Source organism: Eriocheir sinensis, chromosome 32 (genome assembly GCF_024679095.1).
Source record: "Eriocheir sinensis breed Jianghai 21 chromosome 32, ASM2467909v1, whole genome shotgun sequence".
In the NCBI taxonomy this organism is placed as follows: domain Eukaryota; kingdom Metazoa; phylum Arthropoda; class Malacostraca; order Decapoda; family Varunidae; genus Eriocheir; species Eriocheir sinensis.
The window spans coordinates 3999002-4015941 of NC_066540.1; the positions used below are offsets into that span (position 1 = coordinate 3999002).

General features: G+C 42.4%; 1 long non-coding RNA gene across 1 annotated transcript; it reads right to left on the bottom strand.

The window, feature by feature from the left end:
* Positions 1 to 6479: 6479 nt before the first annotated feature.
* LOC127006062 (uncharacterized) lies at positions 6480 to 7464 on the bottom strand. The gene is made up of 2 exons (XR_007759033.1): positions 7385 to 7464; positions 6480 to 7146 (listed from the first exon to the last, which is right to left on the bottom strand). It is a non-coding gene; the product is annotated as an uncharacterized LOC127006062 (long non-coding RNA).
* Between the last annotated feature and the right edge of the window lie 9476 nt (positions 7465 to 16940).

A 16940-nucleotide genomic window follows, 5' to 3' on the forward strand; every position in this document is an offset into this window, starting at 1 on the left:
ACGGGCCAAATTTGTGGCTTTACTGTGTAGCAGCGACGGGCCAAATTTGTGGCTTTACTGTGTAGCAGCGACAGGCCAAATTTGTGGCTTTACTGTGTAGCGGCGACGGGCCAAATTTGTGGCTTTACTGTGTAGCAGCGACGGGCCAAATTTGTGGCTTTACTGTGTAGCAACCCTCATCAACGGTAAGGAAGCAGGACAAAGTAAAAAAGTGTGACTCTGGTGACCTCACCCCCGGGCCGGGTGGCACACTGCCAGGCCATCCTTGACCTGCCATGACCCCACCCAGCACTCTGCCTGCCCCCCTACACCACTGTGTGCCTGTGTGAGAATGTATGAAAATATACTTGTAAAATTATCAATCACTTGGAACACAGGTGCTGCGGAGCCTGTGCCCCGAGTACCAGTACGTGGTGCCGTGTGCGGGCACCAGCACGTGTACTGGGCCAAGCCTGTCTTCCTCCTGCTGGTCCTGTCCCTGCCCGCCGTGCCAGGCTGTCTTCTGGACAGCATGTGGGTAGTTTTAAGCCACTCGGCGGCGGCTGAAAAATCCCAGCTTGGTGGCACCGGTCGGAGATTGAACTCGCGTCGTCTCAAACGCGGGACCGTCACGCTATCCATTCAGCCATCGGCTCTTATAAGCAAATAATTAAGTTATTACTTATTTGAAATTATTACTTAAAGAACGCCTAATATAGGTGTTTCTTGTAATTATTATTTTTAAAAATAATAGTAATCATTATAGGTTTTAATGATGATCGGGAACAGCAGTACTTAAAAAATGATCGGATGATCGGAATCGGATCAGTTGCCCAAACTAATTGGATGATTGGGGATCGGAACAGCAAAAAAGTGATCGGTGCCCACCACTGATATATATATATATATATATATATATGTATATATATATATATATATATATATATATATATATATATATATATATATATATATATGCAGTAGCTTCACTTCACCACGAAGATGTGTGTGTAGACATACCACACTGGGAAAAAGAAATATATATATATATATATATATATATATATATATATATATATATATATATATATATATATATATATATATATATATATATATATATATATATATATATATATATATATATATATATATATATATATATATATATATATATATATATATATATATTATATAAAGAAGGAACATGTGAATCAGTTACACAGGAAAAGTATCAAGTCTAATTGTCCTGTACTGGTCCTGAAGCAAGTCAGGTATCAGTGAATCATTGCCATCTCTAAGAAGAAAAATATTCAAATGCATTAAAAAAGTCCTACTTATAATTTTTATGTGAAAAATTAATCTTGGGAGATGTATATTAAACTATGGCTTCATTTAACATTGCCAAGTTTAATACAAGAAAATGGCCTCATAAGACTGAAACAAATAACAAGTGGAAACAAACAAGGATTATTGCAATAAAAATCATATAAATAAAAAAAATCAATTTCAATAACAAATCCGATTTAATTCATATAAATCGATTTATTTTTATTTTTAGAAAAATCATGATTTATTCCATCCCTGCCGCTCTTAACCCGGTAGCAGAGTGGATAATGTTTCTTAATGGTCCCCCCAAGCGAGAAAAATGAGAAAAATCACCCCTCACACAAACCATTTCATATCATATATCAATTAAAGCATTTGTGATCAGATTATGTATCATCTATTTTGGGGGGTTTATATCATGGCACAAATTTGGCCCGTCGCTGCTACATGGTAAAGCCACAAATTTGGCCCGTCGCTGCAACATGGTAAAGCCACAAATTTGGCCTGTCGCTGCTACACGGTAAAGCCACAAATTTGGCCCATCGCTGCTACACGGTAAAGCCACAAATTTGGCCCGTCGCTGCAACATGGTAAAGCCACAAATTTGCCCCGTCACTGCTACATGGTAAAGCCACAAATTTAGCCCATCGCTGCTACATGGTAAAGCCACAAATTTGGCCCGTCGCTGCTACAGGGTTAAAGATCACAAGTGGACAAACTAGAACAAAACCAACCAAATTAATGTTTTTCCTGCCGTGTATTTCCCCAGCACGCATGCGTGGTGGACAGCAGAGCGACTTATTTCTGTGAGGAGGTATTTCTCGCAACACCGGCCTGCATAGTAGACCACCCCCACTGCCGCTCTGTCCCGCCATGCACTGCGTATTTCTGCCGGCCAACACCGCATGCCAAATAAATTTAAACTAATCAAACCTAACCTAACGTAACCTACTTAATGGGGGGCTTGGTCCCCCTTGACCCCCTTAACAGGGGACTATGCCCCCCCGACCCGCCTTCTATTTTCCGGAAGTCACTTGTTACTACACTGCATTCAGGGACCAAAAAAGAATCAATGTTGTAAGTATTACCTTTGCCAGAGGTGGCTACCCTCTCGTGAATATTATTTCCTCCTCCTCTTGGCGTGCCCAAACCACCTCAACCTCCTCACTCGGCACTGGACTCCGCTCCTATTTGGCCTGTCTGGTGGGCGGCACCCTGGCACCTCCACCCTAACACCCAGAGGCTTACCTTCCCCCGTCTCTTCACGTGCCCAAACCACCTCAAGATCCATACTCCAGCCCTGTCCTCAGCCAAGGCCTTCTAAAAGGCCTTGCCTCAGCTCAGGGGTAAAAATGTAGCAGGAGTAGGCGTATTATTTTCAGGACACAGAATATGCCCAAACCAGCAAAAAAACTACTTTTAGGAGGGTACATATATCAGGAATACTACAGTTCCCCGTAGCACACTCCGCCTATGTGAGTGAGCGTGTGAGGTTTCTCTCTCTCTCAAATGTCACAAATTACTTTTAAACTAAACCAACCCCGACTTGTAACCTAACGGCTAACTGGGGACTTTGTCCTCTCTCAACCCCCCCAACCTACCCTGACCAAACCTAACATACCTAATGGCTAACTGGGGGGTGGGGTTTGACCTCCCCCCCCTAACCTGACAATACACACATCTAGGCAATACTCAATCGTATCGTCCTCACTTCCTCGGCCCCTAACTCAGTGTGTGCCGAGCCGTGAGGGGGGATTGATTGCGCCTCAGTTAAGTATGTTGTTATTCCAATTTGAACATATTTTCTAGACCATTTCCGATGCTCAATAGATCAATCTGAATACACTGAGGTATGAACAATATAGAATATATGCCCCTTGTGCTTCACAGACCACGCCTACTCTTCCTACACATTACCCAGGTCAGGTTAGGCAAAACCCTGACTGCTTCTCCTTATTTCCAGTATTTCCAGCCTGGCAGGATGGTTCCCTGTAGCCTTGACGCCTCCCAGCCGGCCATCACAAGTGCTCCATTAAAGCCAATATCTGAGCGCCAGGAAGCAAAACTGATCCCCCTTGTGAGGCATGAGTGTTTCTCCTCATTTCTACTCTTTATACCGTGATGTGCCGCCTGCAGCAGCTTCCCAGACCACTAATAATGCGTCCCTTCAACAAGGCCAACAGCGGCAAAAAGAAAAACTGTTCATCGAGACGAGTGTTGACCGTTTCTCCTTATTTCCACTATTCACAATACCACGGCAGCCTTAATGTCTCACCTGGGGTCGTGGAGGGACTCTTGGAAAACAGCCCCAGCGTGGAAAAGAGGAAAAATGTCCCTGACAGACTTCGAGGAGGAGCGAGTCACTGTCGAGGAGGAGGACTTCTTCTTCTTTTGACCTGTGCCGCTTTGTATCGCTTCTTAGGTCCTCCTTCTTTCGTTCCTCTTTTCTTCTTTTTCACTTCTACACTCTTTTCTTTTCAGTATACATCACTTTCTTAAGCACTTCATCCTGAAACTTAGGTTTTCTGTCCTTTTCTTTTCCAGATTTATTTGCCTGTGTTTTGCTATTTTCCACTAGTACACTTTTCACTCCACTTTTACTGCTCAGATCTTTTTTTCCCAAACACATGCCAAGAAAATTTTTTGTGTGAGGTATTAATTTCACTGCTTCCTCCTTACTGCCATATAGTCCTAACACGGTACTTACTCCTCCGTCTTCCTCCTCCAATCTGCTATGCCACTCCTCTTCCCCCAAAATTTCCACTACTGAAGCCAATAGCCTTTGTCTCTCCTCTTCATACCTGTCGACGCGGGTTCGAATCCCCAAGCTACCACTCGGATTTTTCAGTCACCGCCGAGTGGCTTAAAACTACCCACATGCTGTCCTGAAGACCACCCATCAACCCGGACTCGAGAGGAAGCCGTCCAAGCGAATCAAGAACGAGGTCCGGGGGGGCTGCATGAGCCAATGCAAGATGGCGCCACTATAAACACTCGCCTGCGCCAGAACGGGCTGGGCCGACCATCACGCCCCACCTGGAAGAAGCCTTGGGCCGACCATCAGGCCCCACCGGGAAGATGCCTACCGGCGCAATAGGCAATCAATGTAAAAAAAAAAATAAATTAAAAAAAAAAATAAATAAAAAAAAATAAAAAAATCAGGTACTCTATTGTTTCCTTTTCCCCTATACACAAGCTACAGTTTTGGTCCTGCTCGTCTCTGCTTCTCCCCTTTACTTCTAGAGTTCCAGACCTTGCCTTGAACAGCAGCTTACTCCCCCAGTCTCCCCGGTACCAATTTTCTCTTTCAGGCTTTTGTTTTCTCTTGTACCATTTTAAAGTCGACTTTTCTGCTGCTCCTGCTTGCCATTTTTCCAGGCCATTGGTGGCAATGCATTTCTTGATGTCCTTAACCCTCATTCTGTTCCACTTATTATGGGGAGGCGGTGGCTGAGTCGTCAAAGTAACGGCCTCGTGTTCAGGAGGACGCGAGTTCAATCCCCGCCCGGTGCCACCAAGCTGGGATTTTTCAGCCGCCGCCAAGTGGCTTAAAACTACCCACATGCTGTCCAGAAGATCACCTATCAACCCGGACTCTAGATTCTAGGATCAAAGATGAGCTCTGGGAGGGCAGCATGAGCCAATGCAAGATGGCGCCACTATAAACACTCGCCTGCGCCAGAACGGGCTGGGCCGACCATCAGGACCTACCGGAAAGAAGCATTGGATCGACCATCAGGATCCACCGGGAAGAAGCCTACCGGCGCAATAGGCTGCAATGTAAAAAAAAAAAAAAAAAAACTCATTTTCAAGATTTTCTCTCCTCTTCCATCTAGCTATTTATTTTTTCCATGAGGATGTTGTTCTGTCCTCTGTTACCACCTTTTTTACCCATCGTTCTTCACTTAGTCCTTCGATTTTCTTCATGAATCCCATCTTGCCCTTTATAATTCTCTCCTTAAATGTACTCCATCCCATTTCTCCCCTTAAGGCCTCTACGGCTGTGCATCTAGGAGCACCCAGTCCCATGGTGTTCTGCCGAGACCACCGAGACTCCAGGCCCCACACATCCCTCGTGACGTCATCAGGACTGGTGTTCAGATATCCCGCGCGCCTATTATGCTGTCTGCTCGCCTCCCCCTTCCTCTCTCTCTCTCTCTCTCTCTCTCTCTCTCTCTCCATTTTTTTTATATTTTTCATCAGAGAGAGAGAGAGAGAGAGAGAGAGAGAAAAAAGGGCGGGAATCTCTCACTCGCCCATTTCTTATATATATTTCCATCCGAGAGAGAGAGAGAGAGAGAGAGAGAGAGAGAGAGAGAATAACACGAAATGTATGGGAATCAATCTCTCTCTCTCTCTCTCTCTCAAAACGCGGCTCGAGAAGGTGCTACCTGGATTGTAGATTTTATCTCACCTGGGCATGTCTTTCCAACTTATGTGTCTCACAGTACTCCCTTACGGGTCATAAAGCCTTCTGGAGTACTTATCTTCCTTGCAACTCCTTGTCTCTCTCTCTCTCTCTCTCTCTCTCTCTCTCTCTCTCTCTCTCTCTCTCTCTCTGTTCACACACACACACACACGGAAACAAACAGAGAATTATTTGACCCTTAGGGCTAGTTTATTGGACACCCGATCACCCTCCTGAGTCGTCAGAGTAATAATTAAAAAAAAAAAAAAAGTGGCAGGCATCCAAAAGGAAATGCCTCTTTCTTCCTTTGGCAATAGCTGTATAAGAAATTATTCCTTTTTGTATCAATTATATATATATATATATATATATATATATATATATATATATATATATATATATATATATATATATATATATATATATATATATATATATATATATATATATATAAACTTTATCATCTTTTATTGCATGAAACTGAAAGCTTAAATGTATCTCATTGATAATAGTTATAAACACATTTGCTATCCTGTTTACTTTTTTTAAGAGATTAGTATGAAAGGAAGGAAAGAAAAGGCGGGCAGTCAAGATGATACATTATGTTTATAAGAGTTAGGAAATAGTGTTGCATTACTAAAAATATATTTTGCAAGAGGTTGTACGGGAAAAGGGATGATTAGTATGGTTAGATGACATCAAACGTGGAAATCTGATCTGATGTATGAAAATCATTATACCTAATGATTAATAGGGGAAGTGCTGTGTTAGAGAGAGAGAGAGAGAGAGAGAGAGAGAGAGAGAGAGAGAGAGAGAGAGAGAGAGAGAGAGAGAGAGTGTCATTACCTATATCACCTTTAATAGTGAGTATAATTTTGGTCATGAGGATATCTAATTCTAACAGATACTGTTTCCAAGGTATAAAATCCTATTTCATGAGAACAAACAAAATATATTGCCTTTGGCATGAGCATTTAGAATGAAGCTTAGCTGTAAAATTTACAACACTGAGTATTTCCATCCTATCCCATGTTAATTTGCACTACTTTATGAGAACAAACATAATATATTACCTTTGGCATAAGCATTTAGAATGAAGCTTAGCTGTAATATTTACAACACTGAGTATTTCCATCCTATTCCATGTTAATTTGCACTACTGTACTTTATGAGAACAAACATAATATATTACCTTTGGCATGAGCATTTAGAATGAAGCTTAGCTGTAATATTTACAACACTGAGTATTTCCATCCTATTCCATGTTAATTTGCACTACTGTACTTTATGAGAACAAACATAATATATTACCTTTGGCATGAGCATTTAGAATGAAGCTTAGCTGTAATATTTACAACACTGAGTATTTCCATCCTATTCCATGTTAATTTGCACTACTGTACTTTATGAGAACAAACATAATATATTACCTTTGGCATGAGCATTTAGAATGAAGCTTAGCTGTAATATTTACAACACTGAGTATTTCCATCCTATTCCATGTTAATTTGCACTACTGTACTTTATGAGAACAAACATAATATATTACCCTTGGCATGAGCATTTAGAATGAAGCTTAGCTGTAATATTTACAACACTGAGTATTTCCATCCTATTCCATGTTAATTTGCACTACTGTACTTTATGAGAACAAACATAATATATTACCCTTGGCATGAGCATTTAGAATGAAGCTTAGCTGTAATATTTACTACACTGAGTTTTTCCATCTTATTCCATGTTCATTTCCTCTACATACTACTTCATTAATGTCTTTAGTTTTCGATTCTTTTGCACATCCTTATTAGCTACAATACTGTTATTTTCTCTAGCACAGAAATTGTTTAGTAGTGCATTGGTAGATGCCCAGATTATCATCTTTTCTACTTTTTCTGTACTATGGCCACCGCCACAGACATCACTGTGGAAAAGAGCATCATCCTCTGCTAAAGCATTTAGGGTAAGCTCTGTTGCCAGATTGCGTTGGTTCATCGAGTGTATAAATAAAGGGTTCTTTGCTAGTTTGTTAATGATTATATAATTGTACATTACAATGTTTGTTGTGATATCATCTGGATATAAGAGAGAGCCTCTACTAAGTCCTTGAATGTAGCTATGGTTTTCAGGCAGTGTGTCAGCTAAATCAGTACAAGTTACTATATCTTTGCAGAAAAGGCATTTCATTTTTTGCAGACAGCATAACAGCAGTATCCAGCTAAGTATGTTATGACAGCAAGGACATCTTTACATTTTTCAGTGTCTTCCCTTGTCACGTCTAAAAGCCCTAAGTCTTCTACACGCAGATTATCTTGATTTTCTAAGCCTTCCCAATTAGTTTCACCCAAATTCTTTAAATTAATGCTGCCTTGGTGTAAGACTGACATCATTCTTAATTTTTTTTCACATTCAAACATTTGTCTTACTGAAATATTATACTGTGCACCTGCAAGTTGACGGTATTTACCAAATCTGGCCTCCAAATTATCAGTTTGAAACTTGCCAGGTAAAACATATTTCAATTTCAATTCATTTATACAGTAACTTGTTAGTTCCACCATTGCATGTGTAGTATGTTTTAAGGCTGCAAATGTTTCTTTTGTTAACTTGCCCGTGGAGTTCTTCATACTATCCCACATTTCAAGCCAGTCACAGAAACTGTTCAGAAACACATACTTTTCATCATCAGCAGCATCAGTTAGGGGAGTGGCATATTCTTTCTTAAGTCTACAGCCTTTAAATGGGGTTTTAACATTCATGATGTCCCACCACTTGCAAAAGATTTTAATATATTCTGCAACATCATCAACTAAGGGTAAGCACTTTGTTTTACCAAATGTTATCAGTGCTTCAATAATATATTCATTAAATATTTGTAAAACTAAGTTTACATTTTGTCTTTCAAGGTTGGATGGAGACAAGGCTTTCAGTGTTAATTTATATGAATGCTTAAGAAGTGACTCAGCTTCAAGGGTGTAAAGTTTCTGCAAGGTGGCAAAGGGAGCATTGAGTATTTTTATTACACTTTTGCTATTGCTGCTGAGGTTAAACTGTGGGAATGTCATACATCTGTCTGCATTTTTTTTATTTAACCAGTTATTCCTGATGCATTTCAATATATGTACAGAGTCAAATAAGAAAAACAGAGGCCTTGAACTCTGTGCAGGATGTGGATATACTATGGATACAGTTGGTGGTGAGGCAAAAATGATAAAGCTTTCTTGTTGATGGCATTGTTGTCTGTCACTACACATATTACTTTGAACCCAATCTCTTCTAAGCCAATGATCACTTGCTTTAAAAGAGAATGCAGTGTTTCTGCCTTTATCAGCTTTGTAGGAATGATGTGGACTACCTCCTTAAAGGTTGAACAAATGCTATTTATCATAAAGACAAATGCACTGGTTGCAGCTTCAGTACTGTTAAATGCTGATCCCACAACATTACCCCCTTTGTAATCAAAGTAAGGCTTCAAATGAATTTCATCCAACATCAGAGTTACAGTTTTGTCAAGTGTAGATAATAACTTAAATTTTTGTTTAATATACATAAGGAAATGGCTCTCATTTTGTTCTAGTGCAGGATTCAAGTGAACTGATAAAGTTAGCTTTCTGAGTGAGGTGTAGTTAGGTAAAATAAGTGTTCCTGTGTCCCTCAATAGCCTGTACCCTTGAGGAGAGCAGTGGTACAAGAGTGAAGCAAAACCATGAGCTCAGATGAATAATTCAACTTTGTCAGAGTCATTAGGTATAACTGTTCACATACAAATTTTAGAGCACGGATGTGCTTGAAAGACTGATCTTGCAGAAGGGACAGAAATGACAGTACTAGTTGTATCACAGTAATTGCTGACGGTGGATTATCTTTTGTTCACCAGTGTCAAGAGTACGCAATTTTCCCAGTAAGTGCTCAAGAACATTAATATCAGTAACAGATGAAGGAACTGCATAATCTCCTATCTTTTGAATTTGTACATCACCAGTAAATGCATGCACTTTGCAATCAGCTTTGACCAAGAGTGACTGTATAAGTTTAGGATGTGGAGCATATATGATGTGACAGATCAGAAGGTTTTCCTCTTGTTTGATCACTGACCAATAGCTTCTATCCAAAGAGTCTAACTTTCCAAGGAGTTCATCAATGGTACTAAATTATTTTCTTCCCAGTAGTTTTCATGATCTGCTGCACTTTGTGCAAATGCAGCCTGAAGTGCAGACTCCTCAATTCGTTTCCTTTTGGAGTCTGGGGACTCTCTTGACCGAGTTGTTTTAGACAAATATGATGGGCAGCCTGGTAAGAGTGAAGGAACTGCTCCATCATGAAGATAAGGCTTTTCCAACCTAACTGAAACCTTTCTACCAGTGTTCTGATCAAAGTAAGAAGTTTCCCACCTAATGTCCTCTGGCTTGAAATGTAACTCACAGACCTGCAAGGGTGATATTAGTGCATGAACGTTTTGCAAAGTGACAAGAAATTCCCAGAAAACACAGCACAGAGCAGGACAGAAAACTGCATCTCACAATTTTAAATGTAAGGCCAAACACACATTGAGACACAAGCGACGGACACATATTGCAACACAGATAACGCAGGCGACACAGCACAGAGCATGACAGAAAACAGCATCTTGCATTTTTAAATGTAAGGCTGGATACACATTGTAACAACAGGTGACACAGCACAGAGCATGACAGAAAACAGCATCTTACAATTTCAAATGTAAGGCCAGACACACTGCAACACAGGTGACACAGCAGAGCAGGGCAGAACACTGTATCCATTGTATCTCACAATTTTAAATGTAAGGACAGACAGCAGACATACATTGTAACAGCACAGAGCAAGTCAGAAAACTGCATCCTACAATTTTAAGTGTAACGCAAGACACATTGCAACACAGGTGACACAGAACAGAGCAGGACGGAAAGCAGCATCTTACAATTTAAATGCAAGGCCGGACACTCATTGTGACACATTAAAGAGCAGGGAAAAAATGGTATCTCACAGTTTTAAATGTAAAGCCAGACACACATTGTAACACAGTGCAGAGCAGAACAGGAAAATGCATGATACAGTATGAATATAAGACAGGGCACACATTTAGAATAAAAAAAATCTATATAATTGGGATACTATGCCTTTATGTATGTAGAATACCTATAATTAATTTACAAAGCCTTGAAGACTCATAAGCATAAATGTATAGTGAGTTGTCAGCATAAGCAGCATAAGAAATGGTAGTTATTGATGATGTTTCAAAATCAGTAAGAAAATCTGACATGTCACTACCTAACAATACTGGGTAAAAACCAATATGAAGTACCTACCTACATACAAACACAGTAGGTAAGAATAATAAGTCGATAGGTTATGTAGAGATTAGGTGTGATAGTTCAGATACGTTAACCCCCATGGGGTCGAGGGGCAAGCCCCCTGTTAGTTGTTAGGTTATGTAGAGATTAGGTGTGATAGTTCAGATATGTTATTTAACCAAAAAATGCCTTCAAGTGACTACATTTAGTGATGAGGATTTTTTGCAAAGACTGGGGGTGATCAAGGGAGTCTTTTTTAATGGTTTGCCCAGGAAAAGTCTCCAAAATGAAAACCACCTGTTTAAAGGAAAATTAATTATGGTCTGTCCAGAAAAACAGTGGCAGTCATGCACGGAAGTTTTACCTCATACAGAATTTGACATAATGCCGAGTTAAGCTTGTTTTGAAATGCTGGAACAAGTACTTACGGTAGGTAGGTAATATTGCTGATGAGGGGCACACACCCTGTCTGCCAACTCATACATACAATTAATAAATTCACCAATAGCAAGAAATTTTATACAAGGGACCATCTCAAAACCAATTACCTTGCTATATTTGCTGGGAAAGAAGTTTTCCCTCCGAATAGCTCGTATCCACTTCTCTTTACAGTCACTGTCTGTTGGAAACCCAAACACATGCACTTTAGGACCTTTCTTATAGTTTCCCTTGCACCTTGGGACAACACAAGCACTGGGCATATTGAATATCCATGCACAAATAGACTGGCCGCCGCCGGAGTCGCTGGTCGCTGTGTTTGAACTTGGTATGTTTGCTGCGCTGCAACGGGGACTGAACACCAGTCCTGATGACGTCACGCCCCGGCTGGCGGGGATGTGTGGGGCCTGGAGTCTCGGTGGTATCGGTTCTGCACCTTTTCTAATCTTGCCAGGTCACCTTCCCTGTACTCTGTTATTTCTGACCCGTACAGGCAGTATGGCACCGCTATCCCCTTCCACATACTCCTGCCTACCTCGTATTTATTAATAGTCCTGCTGCCTGCGTTCATGATCATGCCCACCATCCTCCTGGCTTTTCCTTCGTTTATTTTCCTTTGTTTCTCTCCTCCTACTCCTTCTTTGCTGACTTCCAATCCCAAGTATGTGTACTTCTCCACTCCCTCTGTTTCCCAGGACCCACTGGCTATTGGCATTGTTGTTAAATTCTATGGCCTTACATTTCCTGGCACTGAATTTCATCTTCCACTCCCTCCCATACTCGTTGGTAATCCTCAGTAGTTCCTCCATATCTGCCTTGTTTTCTGCCATGAGTACAATGTCATCTGCGTAAGCTAAGCACCCAAGTTTTCTGTCTCCTACTCCTTTTTCTGATTTTCTGATTTTCACCAGGAGTTCTTCTACATAAAAGTTAAACAATGTTGGTGACATCACACATCCCTGTCTCACTCCAACATTGTTCTCCATCCAATCCTCTGCTGTAGGGGTGGGCAGGTACCGGTACCAGTACCAGTACCGCTACTAACAGTACCAGCTAAACGGTACGGTACCGGTACCACCCCACCCCTAGTCAGTGTCCCGCCGCCGAGGAGGAGGACTCTGCTTCTTCTTCTTCTTCTTTTGACCTGTGACGCTTTGTATCGCTCTTCAGGTCCTCGTCCTTTCGTTCCTCTTTTCTTCTTTTGTAATGCCGGGATGTGAAGGCAGGAGAAGAACCTTAGAAGTACAAGGACAAGACGTAGTTTAAGTCATTATAAGTGATTACAAGTAGTTGTAAGTAATTATAAGTCACTGTAAGGCCATCATAGATATGTAAGACTGTAGTAGGTATTGTTGATCACAACCCATAACAAAATACTTTCCCCCCCCCCCCCCCTCAGACTACGATGACACCATATGGTGCAATACCACGCCAAGTATTTTCCCGCCCAGAGACATAGCGTCGGTCATGGTCGGTCACCCCTCCCTGTCCCCCCTTCCCCCCTACCAGCGCACGCACCTCGGAATTGTTACCAGCCCTTGCTTGTCAATCCCCTATCAGTTAATATCATCCACCCTTACATAGATTTTTTCCGCTGCTTCACATGAAATTTCGTCACCTTACCCGTTAAGAGACCATACCCATGTATAAACTACCCTAGTCTTCCCTTCATTTTGAATTAAAACGTGATAGATTATTAATCCGCTACTTGGCTCCCTTGTCCGTGCGATGGGGCCGCCGCAGGGCTGGTATAAAACGAAGGGAGCGTCGTTTCACCCGCCGCACGCCAGCGGCGGGTTACCCCCTGCGACGGGCCGTCAGTCGACAAAGGCCCGTTCCCCCTTTTTAGGGGGTAAATCCTTAACGAACGAACGAACGTTTCAGGGCGGAGTGGAACGCCAGCACTCCTCGGGTGAGCAGCCGGGTGGCCCTTCTACGGAGGCGAGGTGGACCCGTGGGGTCATCCTCGCTTAGGGCCACCCCTCCGTGGTCAAGTTGACCAGTCGGCTGCTCGCACGTGTCAGCTACGGGTGTCTGCTGGGCGCCTGCCCAGAGAGCCCGTGCCTCCGTCGCTGCTCGCCGGCTCTTACTCGTGGCTGTGGCGGCGGCGGAGGCTTCCCCACACCCGCCGCACGCCAGCGGCGGGTTCCCCCCTGCGACGGGCCGTCGAACCGACAAAGGCCCGTTCCCCCTTTTTTAGGGGGAGAATCCTAAAAGAAAGAAGAAGTTTCAGGGCATCTTCCTCCCACTCATCCTCCTTACTACTCACAGGTATTGTACTCCGTGATTTTTCCCTCCTCCATCCCACTTTTCCCCCTAAAGTGCTCCCCCAGGGTTAATTACCGTCTCCCCTTTAGCCAATGTGCGTCTTCATTATCCTATAAATACATTTCTGAGTCCAGTAAATGAAATAAGCTTGATCTTCCGCCTACTCATCCTCCTTACTACTCACAGGTCGAGCGTCCCAGTCTCTGCCACACCCCCACCCCCACCCCACACACCTACACGAACCAGTGTATCCATCCCGATGTGTTCCTTTAGTTGTGGATCTCAATAATTCTCGTCTTTCCGCGGTAGGAGCTGTAGGAGAGAGCCCTGTATGCGTTCCTGGAGCCATACCAGGGGTAGGAAACGGGGTGTCGAGTCCCCCTTACAATTCCCTCCTGCACCCCCTATTGCGGGAAGTATTTTTGGGAGTATTTAGGCCAGTAATCTGTGCTTTACCTGTAGTGTAAGAAGTGTTTAGTGAAATAAGAGGCTGTATGTTTGTGTCTTTACGACAAAGATAGTTCTCGTCGTGTATGGGTTTTTTCCCGGAAATGTAACGTTCCCCCTCTCTGAGTCTCTTTCATACATCATATGTACCTGTTTTTTTTTAAAATAATTGTACACCCGCCCAAGGGTAAAGATTTCGTGGAGAATCCTCAGCCTTATTCTGGTTACCATTGTGAGAGGAGAAAACTAGAAACCAGTCGTGTGTCCATTCGCCCATTTCCGTCAGTGTCGGGTAAATCGTGCCTTCAATGAGGAATTAATTGTAAACCGTGTCGTCAGGTATGCCTATGTATTACCTTCTAAACTAAGTCACAGGAATAAATGTAAGCACTCCTATATATAGGCGTTTATTTCTTGTCACTCCCCGTGGTGAGATTTGCCCGGCCGGCTGTGAGTTAAACTAACCATTTACCGCCCCCGAGCCTGCCCCGCCCACCTCGCTACCCTGCCCAAGGGATCCGAGTCTCGCTCTGGGTCATTTGAATCCCTCATTAAATCCTTTGTCCTTTCTATACACATACTCTTAAGGTTCCCAGTGAGCTACCGGTGACATAGTTCATCGGTAGATCTCTGGGTGGTGGCAGCAAAACTACCCCCAGGGTGAGTCCCCCTTGTTTTCCATCAGATATCCATAGGTGAATTCCCTTTTATTTTTACATCATTTAGTGCCCCGAATTTCCGGGCACGACACTTTGTCACTTCTTCACACTTTTCTTTTCAGTATTACGTCACTTCCTTAAGCACTTCATCCTGAACTTCTGTCCTTTTCTTTCCCTGGTTTACTTGCCTGTGTGCTTTGCTGTTTTCCACTGTTACACTTCTCACAACACTTTCACTGCTCAGATCTTTTTTCCCAGCAACATGTCAAGAAAATGTTTGTGTGAGGTATTGATTTCACTGCTTCCTCCTTACTGCCATACTGTCCTAACACGGTACTTATCCTCCTCAATGATTTCCGCCACAGTAGCCTTTGCTTCTCCTCTTCTTACCTGTCACTATCAGGTGCTCTGGTTTCCTTTTCCCCTATACACAAGCTGAAGTTTTGGTCCTGTTCGTCTCTGCTTCTCCCCTTTACTTCTAGAGTTCCAGACCTTGCCTTCAACAGCAGCTTACTCCCCCAGTCTCCCCGGTACCAATTTTCTCTTTCAGGCTTTTGTTTTCTCCTGTACCATTTTAACGTCGACTTTTCTGCTGCTCCTGCTTGCCATTTTTCCAGGCCATTGGTGGCAATGCATTTCTTGATGTCCTTAACCCTCATTGGATCTATCCCACTCATTTTCAAGGTTTTCTCTCCTCTTCCATCTAGCTTTTTCTTTTTTCCATGAGGATGTTGTTCTGTCCTCTGTTATCACCTTTTTTACCCATTGTTCTTCACTTAGTCCTTCGATTTTCTTCATGAATCCCATCTTGCCCTTTATAATTCTCTCCTTAAATGTACTCCATCCCATTTCTCCCCTTAAGGCCTCTACGGCTGTGCATCTAGGAGCACCCAGTCCCATGGTGTTCTGCACCTTTTCTGGTCTTGCCAGGTCTCCTTCCCTGTACTCTGTTCTGACCCGTACAGGCAGTATGGCACCTTCCACATACTCCTGCCTACCTCGTATTTATTAATAGTCCTGCTGCCTGCGTTCATGATCATGCCTGTAACGGTGTACCGGGGGGCGTTTAAAGGGCGTTGATTAAGACTTCAGCTTCCTTAAGGCGAATATATTCTTAGCCTAAATGTACAAGGAGCGTCGGAGCGAAAACAACTGCCGTTGTGTGTCAGTCGGACTCTCGTGAAGGAGTGACGAGTTACAGGTTGGAAAATAATTGTTACAATTGGTCACGTACGTCAAGGTGACCTCCAGGCACTATGAAATGCTTTGTATACAAACTGAGACGGTAAACACTGACGGACGACATTCCTATAAGGTGGCGTGATCTATCTGTCGTGGGTTTTTTCCATTGACAATTGTATGCCTAATTCGTGGTGATAGTAAATAATAATAATAATAATAATAATAATAATAATAATAATAATAATAATACATTGATATCCTACTATGACACTGCTCGGTCACCTACCAGTGATCGCGACCTCGCGATATACAAAAATCTAACTAGCAGTCTAGGTACCATTAACATACATAGTGGGAGTTTGTTGAACAGACTGCCTATGATACAATTACAATAAAACACTGGCTATGTAAGAACATTTGTGCAGTAATAATATAAATAGTGAGAGGTAAAACACAACGTGTGTGACATGAAACATAAGAAATCTCTCAAAAGGTAAATATAAGGACACATGTATAAGAAGCTATCAACTGGCATAGTTACAGACAGTGAAACGTTCATCTAGCTCCTAAAAAAATACAGTAGTGAAACATACAGTAGTGAAATATAGTACAATGTTAAGTATAGGAGCAGGGGAATGCCAGGTTTCTGTCATCTGACTTGCTTGAGAAAAGGAAAAACTACCTTGCCAGTGGCCTCCCTGCATCCAGTCGCCGTGTCTGCACAACCAAATAATCGTGCAGGACAGAGTTCCTCCTAATAAGGTAGCACATGACGACGAGACTGACGAACATCAGAAACACTGGTACAAAAAATCCAGGGTACAAGTAGGGGAGATGCAAGTATTCAGGAAGCGTTTCCTCCAGGGTTTCCGCAAACTCTGTTTTGTTTGCGAAAGACAATGAATTAAGGGAATTAGTCAT